Source organism: Cinclus cinclus, chromosome 4 (assembly GCF_963662255.1).
Source record: "Cinclus cinclus chromosome 4, bCinCin1.1, whole genome shotgun sequence".
NCBI lineage: Eukaryota > Metazoa > Chordata > Aves > Passeriformes > Cinclidae > Cinclus > Cinclus cinclus.
Window position 1 is genome coordinate 62,048,773 of NC_085049.1, and position 12,245 is coordinate 62,061,017.

Genomic DNA, 12,245 nt, shown 5'->3' on the forward strand with positions numbered 1-12,245 from the left:
ATGATAAGAGTTGAATAGAGTGATAGTGTCATTGTAACAGGGAGGGTTTTGTCTGTAAATAGAGATTTACGTAATGAAAGCGCTTTAAAAAGTTTTAAAGTATTTCCTTTTTAACAAATCAAAACTTCAGGAATGGGAAATTGTCACTAAATCAAGAATTTACCTTTGTCCCTTCAAATTCCGTGTAAAAGTTGCTTTATTTAGGCTGAGTTTGTGGCAGAATGATACAGTACTTGGAAAAGGTAATATATTGAAAGAAATATCTTCCATAGTTAGCTTATGGGATCTGCAGATCAAGTTTAGAAGGTATTCCATTTAAAATGTAAATAGGAGGAGATTACTGTAAAATAAAAAGAATGCAAATGTTGAATTTCAGTGCAAACTTATTGTTTTTTTGTAGCATTGGTCTTGAAATTAGACAAATCCTCTTCATTTCTAGTTGGTAGAGTTTAAAAATTTTGAAAAGTCTGGCTTTTAAATGATAAAAAAATAATTTCATAGCTAGATCAATAGAAAACTAGATGGTTAGGGAGCTATTGTGAAATAAGAGTGAGAAATGCTATCTTCTTTGATGAAGAGAGAGTTAAAATGATGAGATATTCATGTTGGTTTTTTTGGGTTATAATATAAACAAAGATAAGATGTGTCATTATCTTTAAAATTAAAAGGATCTTGGATATTGCAAATATTTTCAAACTTAACTGGAAACAATTAATTTCTATGGTATCTTTTATTCCTAGGGCTTGGGGTCATTTGATTTGTTAACGTTTTGGGTCATTTCTGTTACTGGTTTTTTTTGTATTGCAAATTCTCCTCAGCAGTCACAATTTTATTCTGGGTAGTTGAATGATACTAAATACTTCTTGATGTTTAAAAACAAAGGGAAGAAAAGAGAAAGAACGTTCCTTGACATTAGATAAATAATTTCTCCAGATTTCTGCTGTTGCACAGTTCTGTTAAAGTTCTTCATAGTATCTGGATTCACTTGACTCTTATTTTCTTTGGTTAAATCTACAATGGACAACACTCAGTAACTTCTAATCACTGCATTTAATTTTGTCTGAGATTGGGACTACAAAGTCATGCTTCTTAGAATTTTATGCTTCTAATTTCTGGATTATTTGATTTATGGATTAAGTGAAAGATGAATTTCCTTTTATCTCTGCCCAGAAAGCTAGGAAGAAATAACAGGTAAAATGACTGAAGTTCAGGGCATCTACTAGCTTTTCAACAGTACATTTTACCATCAGTAAACCATTAATTTACCATTAGTAAATGAAATAATTACAGTAAAATTACAATTCCACCGTCCGTTTTCAGATGGTATCTTGGAATTAAGTAATATACAGGATCCCATATTAGACACAATATTAGCCTGAATGGAAAAACCCACTTTTTATTTTGATAATTTAGTTTGTTTTGACTCCTTACTGATAGATGATGCATGGTAACTCTGCAAGAGACAAGGAGTTCTAGTGTGGAAAGAGAATAACAAAATCTGGAAGGAAGAGATCAAAATTGTCTCTCTTGGAAAAGTCTTTAAGGCTTTCCTCTTTTCTAGACTGTTAAGAGCTGAACCTTGAATAATAATAGCCAGCAAGGAGAAGCAGGAACTGCTCTGTGTTGTGCTACAGTTTTCCTCTGGTTTAGCTAGCTGTTGTTTCACTGGAAGGTCCCTTGTTTCTTTTTAAGACCTACAGTGGCAAGTGCAATTCATCATGTGACCTAAATATAATCTTCTGAAAATTCATGGAAAATCTGCATCTTAAAAAAATGGTTAGTTTAATACTAATTGAAGATTTCTGTGCATTTGAGTGAAACAATTAAAATGCTTCTTGCAGGATTTCCAAATCAGAAACTTCCATCTAAATAAGGCGTCATTATATCCCTACTCAATTTCAGTGCTTTTTATGTTTTCTTCCAGGAATTTGCAATGAGTCATTATAATTCAGATAAAAGTGAGAGATGAATGCAACAAAATAATTATTCTATTTCTAAAATCATCATAAATTTACCTTTATATCAGTAGTCTGTGACGAAAGAAGAATCAAACTGGTTTTGGTGGCTCCTTTTTATGTTTGGGGATCACAGTTTTACTTGTTTGCTATTTCCCTGCATCACCTGACTTGAAAGAGGGGACCTGATTTTTATGGAGTGTATTTTTATCAACTAGGAAAACACTGAACTCTTCCACAGATAGATATATTTCATATCTGAGACATTTTATCTGAATTACAGTACATGACAACATTTCTGATTAATTATCTGGAGAACAGGCCACCTACAATGGTAAATATGTGCTTCAGCTTTGGCATCAGCCCTGTAGAGTAAACATACCAGGTATGCTGCATGCATGGATGGAAGCAGATACCTTCATACCAGGTTTTCTGATGTAAGGATAAAGGTTCTGTCCTTTGTTTTGAACTTTAACCGGTGGAGGAACCTGCAACAAGTTGATGACAACATTTCTATCATAGCAGTACTGTGTGAATGCAGCTTTGGCGTGACCTGTTTTCAGGGCTTTGTCGGGTGCTAGATCATGGACATCAGAGAAGCATTCTTGAATTCCAACTGAATGGTCGTGCTCTCATGGCATTGCATTTCACCTGAATTTGGAGGCCAGTGCATCGCAGTAATGTCAGCTACTACACATGGTAGTACAGTAAGTTACTGTACTAAAAGTGGGACCACTTCACTGCACAGAGAAGTCATTTCTGTGTGTAACTGTCCTGGCAAGATGCGTGTCATTTTCTCGATCATTTGAATATGTGTTTAGTAGGTGTTCTGAGAGATAATACACATGAAAAATAAATAGCTGATAATCAGGTGATTGTTGTTTGTGAGAAGTTCCTCATGCTACTTTGCCCATGAATGAAGACCACAGATGTGCAAGATCATTCACTCCAGGAGAGGGCAGCCTGGGCTTTCAGGGAAATGCCTAACAGATCTCTGCCTTGTTTTCTATATCCCTGAAGTTCTCTTGAAACTGTAAATCTTAAAGATCAAAGGCAACAAAACTGTGGCCTTTTGGCAACATCAGCTTGGCACAACCAACACTTGCAGCTGAAACTGTCAGTCTGGATGATTTTCTTTTTCATTTTTGCTTGTTCAGTCCAAATAATGGATCTTTCTCTAACCCATATAATTTCATTATATCGTCTTGTCCCAAGTATAATTGGGCCGTGAAATTACAAAGACAGTTCTGCACAGGTTCTTGTTCTGTTTCAGATTACAGGATAGGTCTGTACTCAGATTCATGTATGCAGCAAAAATATCAGCAGATGTCTGAAGTTAATCTCATTACAATCTTTGTTTTCAGTCCATGAAAATCTGTACATTTTCAATAAGTTCAATATGCCATTCACTGTAAAAGAGGATACAGTTTTTTCTCTCATCTCGTTGTGGTACTGAGAAGTATTAACAGTGTTCATCTTTTAGTTAGAAAGTCTGTCTCCACTGGAGAGGACCTTAATGTAGCTGTTACTGCTTTTATATGCCATGTTCTCTGACTGTGAGAGACATTATTTGATACATCTAAGAAGGATACATTTTTCCTTAAAACAGCCCAGAATGTATAATTCAAGAATTTAATCTGTAATGTGTAGACTATAATTTTTTCTCTTCTACTTTTGAAAAAAAATTATACTTGTATCACACCTTCAATTCCTTCTGTAAGGGTCTTTAGATCTTACTTTGCATTAATTTGTTGTCTCAAAAGCCCTATTTCAGAAGCAAAAGCAGCCCTAAAAGCTTAAAATTTGCAGTTTTGTCTTTTTTATTTTGAGAGAATCAAGAAATACAGCCTATTATAATTAGAAACTTCTTTCAGAGATCAGGCCTAAAATTCTTGGCTATGTTGCATTCCTATATAGAGTCAGAATTTATTCTGGTGCAGGAATGTTCCTTTATGTGGCAATAGCAAAACTGCTCTTTGAAGTAGGTCGCATATTTGTCAACATTACTTTCTCATTCAAGTATCTCATATGGTAAGAGCTGATAGGGAAAGATCGAGCTCTGATGTCTATGTAGACTCTTCCAGCCTTATTTCTTCAATTATAAAAGGTTTTTGAATGACTAGAAGTGAAATACAAAATGAAAGGAATACAAAGAAGAAACTTAAGTTTTTTTGCCAGGGCATTTTTTTAGGTGTGCTCTATGCAAGTTCATGGTACACTGTCTTTGTTAAAAAAAACCTCACTAAATAGTAAAGGAATGTATGGTTTTCAAGTGACAGAAAAAGGGGAAAATACTGGCTTGTAATGAAATAATAATAATCAACAAATTTTGGTAGATAAAGCATTCCCATCTCCTTTATTCAGACACCTGTACATCCAGCAAGGTAGTATCTGAAAAAGAACTGGTATTACCAGTCTGTACCAACTTGTCATTGATTGAAAACTCTTCTTCAGATGAAATGGCTTTGAAGGTAAAATTCAGGCTCTTTTTTTTTATTTTCTTCATCATCTTCTTGATTACAATGCAACAAATTCTGCCATTCTTCTAAACAGGTTAATTTGAACCTTTTCATCTGTGAAGATTATCTGTTTTTCCTATAATTTATACCTAAGTTCAACTGAGTGCAATTAGTAAGACATAGTAGAGCTATTCCAGGAACTGGTACTGGGGATCATACTCAGTACTGTCTCATACGGTTTATTTTTTGTTCTAATCACCTTGTCCAGTAGATGTAGCATGTTGAGGTCTCCTTATGTTGCCCTTCTTTTTGCTGCTTCTAATTTCAGCCTTTGCACAGTTATCTGAGGTAAGACACAGTCTGTCCCACAGAGAAATGTAGGGTTGATTAATATTGTAACTTCTCTTAGCACAGTCCAGTTTCAAAACAACATATTTCATGAAGCTCATTGTAGTTATATCTCAGTGTTACCAATATGTCAACATGCCCAAAAATCTAGTGGCAGAAAGGTCTTCTGAGGCAATACCTGGAAAGTTATGGATGAAACCAATTCCTGTTCCAGTCAAAAACAGTATACCTTTTTCTAATAAATTGTTTTTTACTAGTGCTTACATGAAACATTAATACAATATGCCCCTAAATCTCATGCCACCTGAATTTAAGAGTAATCTCCTTGGAATTAACTATATTATTCCAACTTAAAAGTTCATGTCATTGTTACTCAGACCTTCAGAAATGCCTCTGCAGTGTTGTCATTCAGTCTTTTCTCAGGCTTAAGGGAATTATCTGGGATAAACCCACTTATGTTGTTCACTTATGTGAACCTGCTCTCCAAATATATTGTCTCACATGTCACTCACTATGTGGACATTCCAACTGCTAAAAAATGGTAAAGTACTATAAAAGTAAATCCATTTGTGGCAAGCATATTGAGGGAATAATGGTGCAGATGGGTCTCAAATCTCTGCTGTCAGATGTAGCACTGGATGTGTTAATCAAACAAGAAATGACCTGAGCAGCTTCTCTCTTTTCAAATCAAATTCTGAACCATCTGACCACATGTGGAAAGGCATGTGTTGAACCGTGTGCCTTCCTCTCTTTTATTCAAATGGCTGTTCTTCACAGGATTTGCTCTTTTCACCCACATTATATGCTTACTATGAATAAAGCCTGTTAGCTGCTGTTGGCAATACAGGGCGGTAAAAATCCCTTGTAATACTTAAGATATATGCTGTGATGATCCTGGAGATGAAAATTTTAGAGACTGTCCTAAAAGTGGGGAAAACTTCCCTCAGGATCCTTAGGAACACTGTGTGTTACACTGCTATCAGGTTCAGGAGTTAGCTATTTCTCTGAATAATTTTTGCCTCTGATGTAAGCATAGTGTAAAGCTTACTGCAATGTATGCATGCTTGTATACATGTATATTTGCAACTATGAAAATCTTCCACACTTCATTTGGTTGCATACATCCTCTTCCTTGAGAGGTGTCAGCAGAGATAAGTAAGTGCTTCATCACATCATTAAATGAAGGAACAACATATACAATGATATTAAGTCAATAAGGACTTTCTAAGGACCTTCTTTTGAGGAACCTTCTTTTGAGGTTATGAATGTTAGAAGCAATATAATTAAAAATCCTATTTATCTAAATTTAATGTCGTTTTTCCCAGGTGCAGTTAAGTGTCCAGACATGTAAGGTCAAAAGAAAGAATATTTTCTGTACTGTGTCATTTACAATTCTTAGTCATTTCTAGAGGCAGAGTAATTATAGACAACACTCATATTTATCCAATTTTCATCTTAGTCGGCTCTTTGCTTTGCTGTTTTTTGTACTGAGCCAGAAGCAAAATAAGTCCTTAACTTGTAGTAGGACCATTTGCAGAGACAGATTGTTTTAGTCTTTAAGCTGTCATCATGCCTTGTCTTGTTCCCTTATCTTTCCACTGGACATCTTGCAAATAAGAATGACCAAGCTGTGGAGGGATGCTCTTGAAAACTTCATCACTTCATCAGTCAGAAGAATTGCCATTGTAAGATGAAAGCAATGGGCAAAGAACAGGATGTCTCAGTCTTCAATTCCTTACAATATTGTTTGTGGTACAGTTTTCTTTTATCCTGTGAGTGTACTTAGTGATTGTAACATTATTTAGAATATTCTATCATACATTTCAATATTTTTTTTCTTTTCTTATGTCGTGTCCTCTTATTCATATTTAATTGCTTTTCTGCATCTTCTCCTTTGTATCTTCTAGAAAGCTTTCTACTCACCAGCTGTGTTTCCAAGCCCTATGTGAGATGATTAGAACTGAAACAAATGGCAAAAATGTGCCTGGTTTTCTAGAAGAAATTTTAGTCCTCTAAGTATAATTAGTAATGTCCAGTTTTAAGACAAACAAAAAGCTTTCTGTACATACATGACATACCAGCCAGTAACAAAAACTAATTATCTTTTCTCCTAAGGCCATTCTGAAATTACAAGACAATTTTTGTTTCTCTTTCTTGCATGCAACTCACTAGATTTCTTTCTATTTTTGTTCTGTTCCTTGCTGTCCAATGGTGAAGTTAGTATTATTTGATGTAACAATTCTCTCTGTGTTATTCCGAGCTGTATAAAAGATAGGGGTGGGAAAATAAGCCTTCTTTACTTTTGGTGAATATCCAAAAACTAGGGTAGAGTCAGTCTTCTCATTAGCTTGTTAACTATGTATTTCCTTAGCTGCTCTGGTTGAACAACGTAAACGTGACAAATATCAGAGTACATTGCTGATGGTAGTTTTCATGTGGAAAATAAACCTGGGTGCCATTTAGTGAAAGATGAAAACTGAACACCAGTCTCCCTCATTCTGGAATAGCCACTGTCATTTTTCTTAAAATGGATATGATGCTATGAGTTCCGGAATTTTGATTCCAGCCTTAAAATCCCTTTTTTTCAGCATGATACAGTCAGTAAATCTGGGACAATTTCCATAATGGTTTTAGAATGACCAAGTAGATCTTACTGTAAACCAAGATTAAATAATTGCATCTGGTTCTTGCTATACTGAATAACTGGTGTACAGTGGCTAGTTTGATCTGTAATTAGAAATTTTAAAAGTAATGGCAGATTTAAGAAAATTTAAAATATTCCTTATTTTCAGGAGCATTTCTAGCTTTTGGTAGAAATGACTGATTGTACAAATTCAGTATATAACAAAATTGAAACTATCAAAATTTCTTTGAAAATCCACAGAAATGGTGTATGTTACACCTAATTTAGCACTTGATCATACAAGTTGTGTATATGACTTTCAGTTCGTATTTATAATTGAAATGTACCTCTGACAGTAAAGTTTAAACAATGGAAAGGATTTTTTTTTCCATTTCTAATTTTTACATGGTGAGAGATTAATTATCTTCTTCAAGCTATGCAGAGGATTCACTGGGAGCTTGTACTTATTTGCTTAAAGAAGAAAAAATGCACATGGCAATGTCTAGGGAAGATACAAAGCTGTACTCCAAAAAGATGTCTCTGAAAAACAAATGAATAAGTTTAGCAAAAACAGGACAGGAAATAATATGGTTCATCTGAGTAAGACTAAAGTTTTATCTATTTTGTGCCATATTTGACCAGTTATGAATGCCTTTGAGAAACGTGTAGATGCAAAGCAGTGTCATAGAGACACCTCTTCACAATGTTACAGCCTTGGAGTATCTGCAGCCTAAGGTGCTCCTAAACCCAAGTACCTCCTGGGTGTTTCCTGTGTATAATGGAACCTTTCTAGATGTATGTTCTGTCAGTGTATCTGTTCTCCATGCAATCCCTGTGCAGATTTTATTCCCGCAAGAAATTTTGCAAGAAGCTACACACTTAACTAAGTATCTGATTAGTATGAGGGAGTTCCATCTTTTGTTTCGTAATAATTTCAAAACTCAGAAGGCTGAACAGTGGGTCCACTGTTTATGTTCTAGTGTTTTCATTTGTGTCACTCGTACCCAGCAAATTGTGACACCATCTGATGACAATTCTCTGAATTTCAACAGCACTGTTCATAGAACTAAGATTCTCAATTTCTGAGACATAGGATAATTTTCTAATCACAGAATGTTCTGAGCTGGAAGGGACCCACAAAAATCAAGTCCAACTCTTAAGTGAATAGCTCATACAGGGATCGAAGCTGTGACCTTGATGTTATTAGCAGTATGCTCTGACCAACTGAGCTAACATCTTGGCCTTTTTTTTTTCCTAGTTATGCATATTTTTCTTATATCAAAGGAAGAGCTTTGTTAAATCTTTTAGAAGGAAAGTCTTATTTTCATTTTTGTTGGTGTTTTGTAGATCTCATTAGCAGCTGTTTATTGTTTATGTGTTTACAAGGATGAAAGTGTTGAAGACTTACTTTGTAGTGGCATTAGATACGCTTTCTTAATATTTAAGTAATTCTGAAGTGCCCTCTTAAGAAAGAACTGTGGATCAACCTTGTACAGCTCACAAGGGATAATATTAATTGTCTCCTATTTTTAGGATTTTATTTTTAAGGAAAATATTTAAGAATTGTGTCTCCAGACATATCTCACAGAATGGTAAGATTCTCTATATTCTTCCTCCCAGAATCCGTTTTGTCAATAGTAGAGGCAACACACACCACAGAATTTTTGACACACTTCTGATGATCAGTGGAATGTTATCTGCAGTCTCTTTTTTCAAGTATCAGGTAGATTGTAGCTATATAATGGGATCTGTGTTTCTGGCACAAGTCAGGCTCTAAGTGGCTGTAGAGAAAAGTATTCCCTTGTGCAATTGTTTGCAAGATGCTAACTTGTCAAGAAAGAAAAATCTCCATGCAAAACCTCAATCTATGCATGAAACCATAAAGACATGCAAAAAATAATTTCACCATATCTTTTTTAGTACAACTTTAATTCAAAATCTAGTTTAGTTTAAATACGTCTCTGGGGCCCATTATGCCCACTTTTTAAAAGTTAAATTTACATTTTTTTCTTCAAATATAATGCTCCTTGAGCAGCTTTTAATTTATCAAAGTATCAAGATATCAGATACACACACATACACACACACACACACACACACATATAGATATATATGTAGGGGGAGGTGTATATGTATGTGTCAGGGGAGGTTTAGGTTGGATATTAGGAAAAGGTTCTTCACCCAGAGTGTGGCTGGGCACTGGAAGATGCTCCCCAGGGCAGTGATCACAGCACCAAGCCTGACAGAGCTCAGGGAGTGCCTGGACAATGCTCTCGGGCACAGGGTGTGACTCTTGGGGATGGTGCTGTGCAGGTCAGGAGCTGAACTTGACAATCCTTGTGGGTCCCTTCCAATACAGCATACTCCGTGACTCTGTGATGCTGCTATGCTTAGCTTACATTAATTTTAATCAGCAGAAAGGTAGATGTAGGTTTATTCCATTTTAGTGTTCACTGGATTCCATAGAATACTGTAAGCAAATACTATATTTGAATAATAATTCAATATTTACTAGAAAGAATTCAGTATCAAATTATTAAAGGTTAACTTACTCTTTTTTTCTAATGTGGTATTTCCCAGAGTAGGGCCATAAGGTTGTCACTGAGGACTTTTGTTTCTAATGAATGGGTTGAATTTATGAAAAACCACTTTTGCGTACATAGCAGTCCTCTAAAAGGCAGTTTAATGTTGCTATCACTAAGGCAAAAGTAAAAACCAGTTATCCTTTAAACACATCTTGTATATCATAGAGATCCTTGCTGGATATTAAAATGTTGGCTTTGAAAGTGTAGTGGTACCTTAAAAATGATGGAAGAACAAATCATGTAAATCATGTAAAAGTAAACAAAGGTATAGTGCTCACATCTGAGCCCACATCCCCACTTAATTTTAGCCAAAAGGAAGACACTGCAAGATTGCTCCACTGTTCCAGGATTTGAACAAAACCACCATAAATAGGAACTGTGGAGAGATTTCCTAGCCAAACTAAAACGCTAATGCAGATGCACCTGTAAGCCTTCAGTACAAATGAGCTCCTGTTAACCACGAAAAAAATGAGATGAATGAAAAAAGTGAGAAATGAGATATTCTGAATGTTTCAGCTGTAGAAAAAGCTCTAATTGTCCCTTTTGCCATGTCAAATATCAGAAAGCGTAACTGTGAAATACAGGTTTTGTATAACCAAGCTTACTGTTTTGCTCTTCTTTTCTGGGAGCAATTCCAGGAGTTAAATGTTAAAACCATAAATATTCAATTTTTTGAATTGCTTGCTGTCTATCCAAGCAATTAGAATAACCCCTACCTGCTTGCTAACTAGTTCATATCCCTCAGATAAAGTGAGGTGATACCCAAAATTGCCCTCCCCTCCCTCCTCCTCTGGAAATGTGTTCTATGTCATCTTCATAGGCAAGAGAAAGGAGACACTGAAAAAGAAAAAAAAAAGAGTAACAGAATAAGAGAAGAAAAACAGTGCTGAAAGTACAGGTTCAGGGAACAGGGAAGACTATTTTTCGCTTTATTACCAGGCATTTTTCACAGAACTAAAATCAGACATTTCTCAGAGCAGCATGTACTGCATGACCTATTCTCCCCCAAGACTTTTGTTACTTAGGAGGTAGTTTTATATCACGACCACAGAATAATAAATATTCATGACAATTTTTTTTTTCCATATTGTAAAGTGATATATGGTCTGTCCATCTTTTCATTCCCTTCGTGAGTGATGTGCTCCCCTTCTGAGCTTACCATACTCTAGTATAGGCAAGAAACCCCTCGAAGATGTAATGCCAAGCCAGTGGAACTGAGAGCCCATATCTGCCTACATGGCCTGTCTGCACGTTGCCAGGGGAAGCTCTCCTTGGACAGTGCATCACTTAGGAGTTTGTGAGAGAATTTAGGCAGCTGTGCTTGGGCGGTTTAACAAGCAGCCATTCCTCATCTGCTGTATCTTCATGCTTTTGCTCTATGGCAAATGCTGAATTTATCTCCTTCACAGTGAAATAGAGATGAAGCACTGTTGGTTACCATCCATGTAGGAATGCTAAGAGTAAACTCTTGATAAGGTACTACAAGAGCATTGATGTGTTGCCTTTTATCATATAGCTACACATTGAAAATAACAGGGAAATAGAAATAACACTACTCTCAGTTAAAGATAAGGTGAGCAGTACCAAGGTACTAAGTGCCTCATTTAATTTTGTAGAAAAATTTTAGAACAGACCTATTTCAAATTCCAATCAAGTGTCATAATGTATCTTAATGATTATTTCAGGAAATAATCACACGTGATTATTTTAGGATTTCAGAAAATTCTGCTGATATATTCCTTCTCTCAAGAACATTCTTCCACATTAAAGCAGCGACTGAAACATCACCTATAGCAACAGTAGCCATGGGGAAACATTTTTTCTCAGTCGGGATAAGCAAACCGCTATGGCAAAATGAGGTACGCACAACATGAAGTAAGAATATCTCATGATGGTGTTTACCTGGAATCTTGATGAAGTAAACACTCTTAATGCAAAGTTCAATATTTTAGGCTTTTAAATTACACTCTTTGAGTTTAATAATGCAATATATTTCGGTCTGAACTACTATGGCTCTTATTTCTCCAAGGATGTTGAGTTGCCTTAAATACTTAAAGCAGCTGCCTAAATAATCAGCACAATTACTTTAGAAAGTGTTATATAGTTGTTGCCTTTCTTCACTGTTTGGGATTTAAATGATCGTAGGTAATTATACTTTGACTAATTTTTTAACTTCTCATTATAAATAGATGTCATGTTGTGTTTTCCTTATTTCTTTTTATGGGAGCTCTATGCACTCTTCTCAGCACTTGGAAACCAAGCTTGGTTACTGGAT

The 12,245-nt window shown here is 35.5% G+C and overlaps 1 protein-coding gene across 1 annotated transcript in view; it reads left to right on the top strand.

The window, feature by feature from the left end:
• The window catches only part of ANKS1B (ankyrin repeat and sterile alpha motif domain containing 1B), a 408,189-nt gene that overhangs the window by 153,185 nt on the left and 242,759 nt on the right, over positions 1 to 12,245 (top strand). The window lies entirely within an intron of this gene.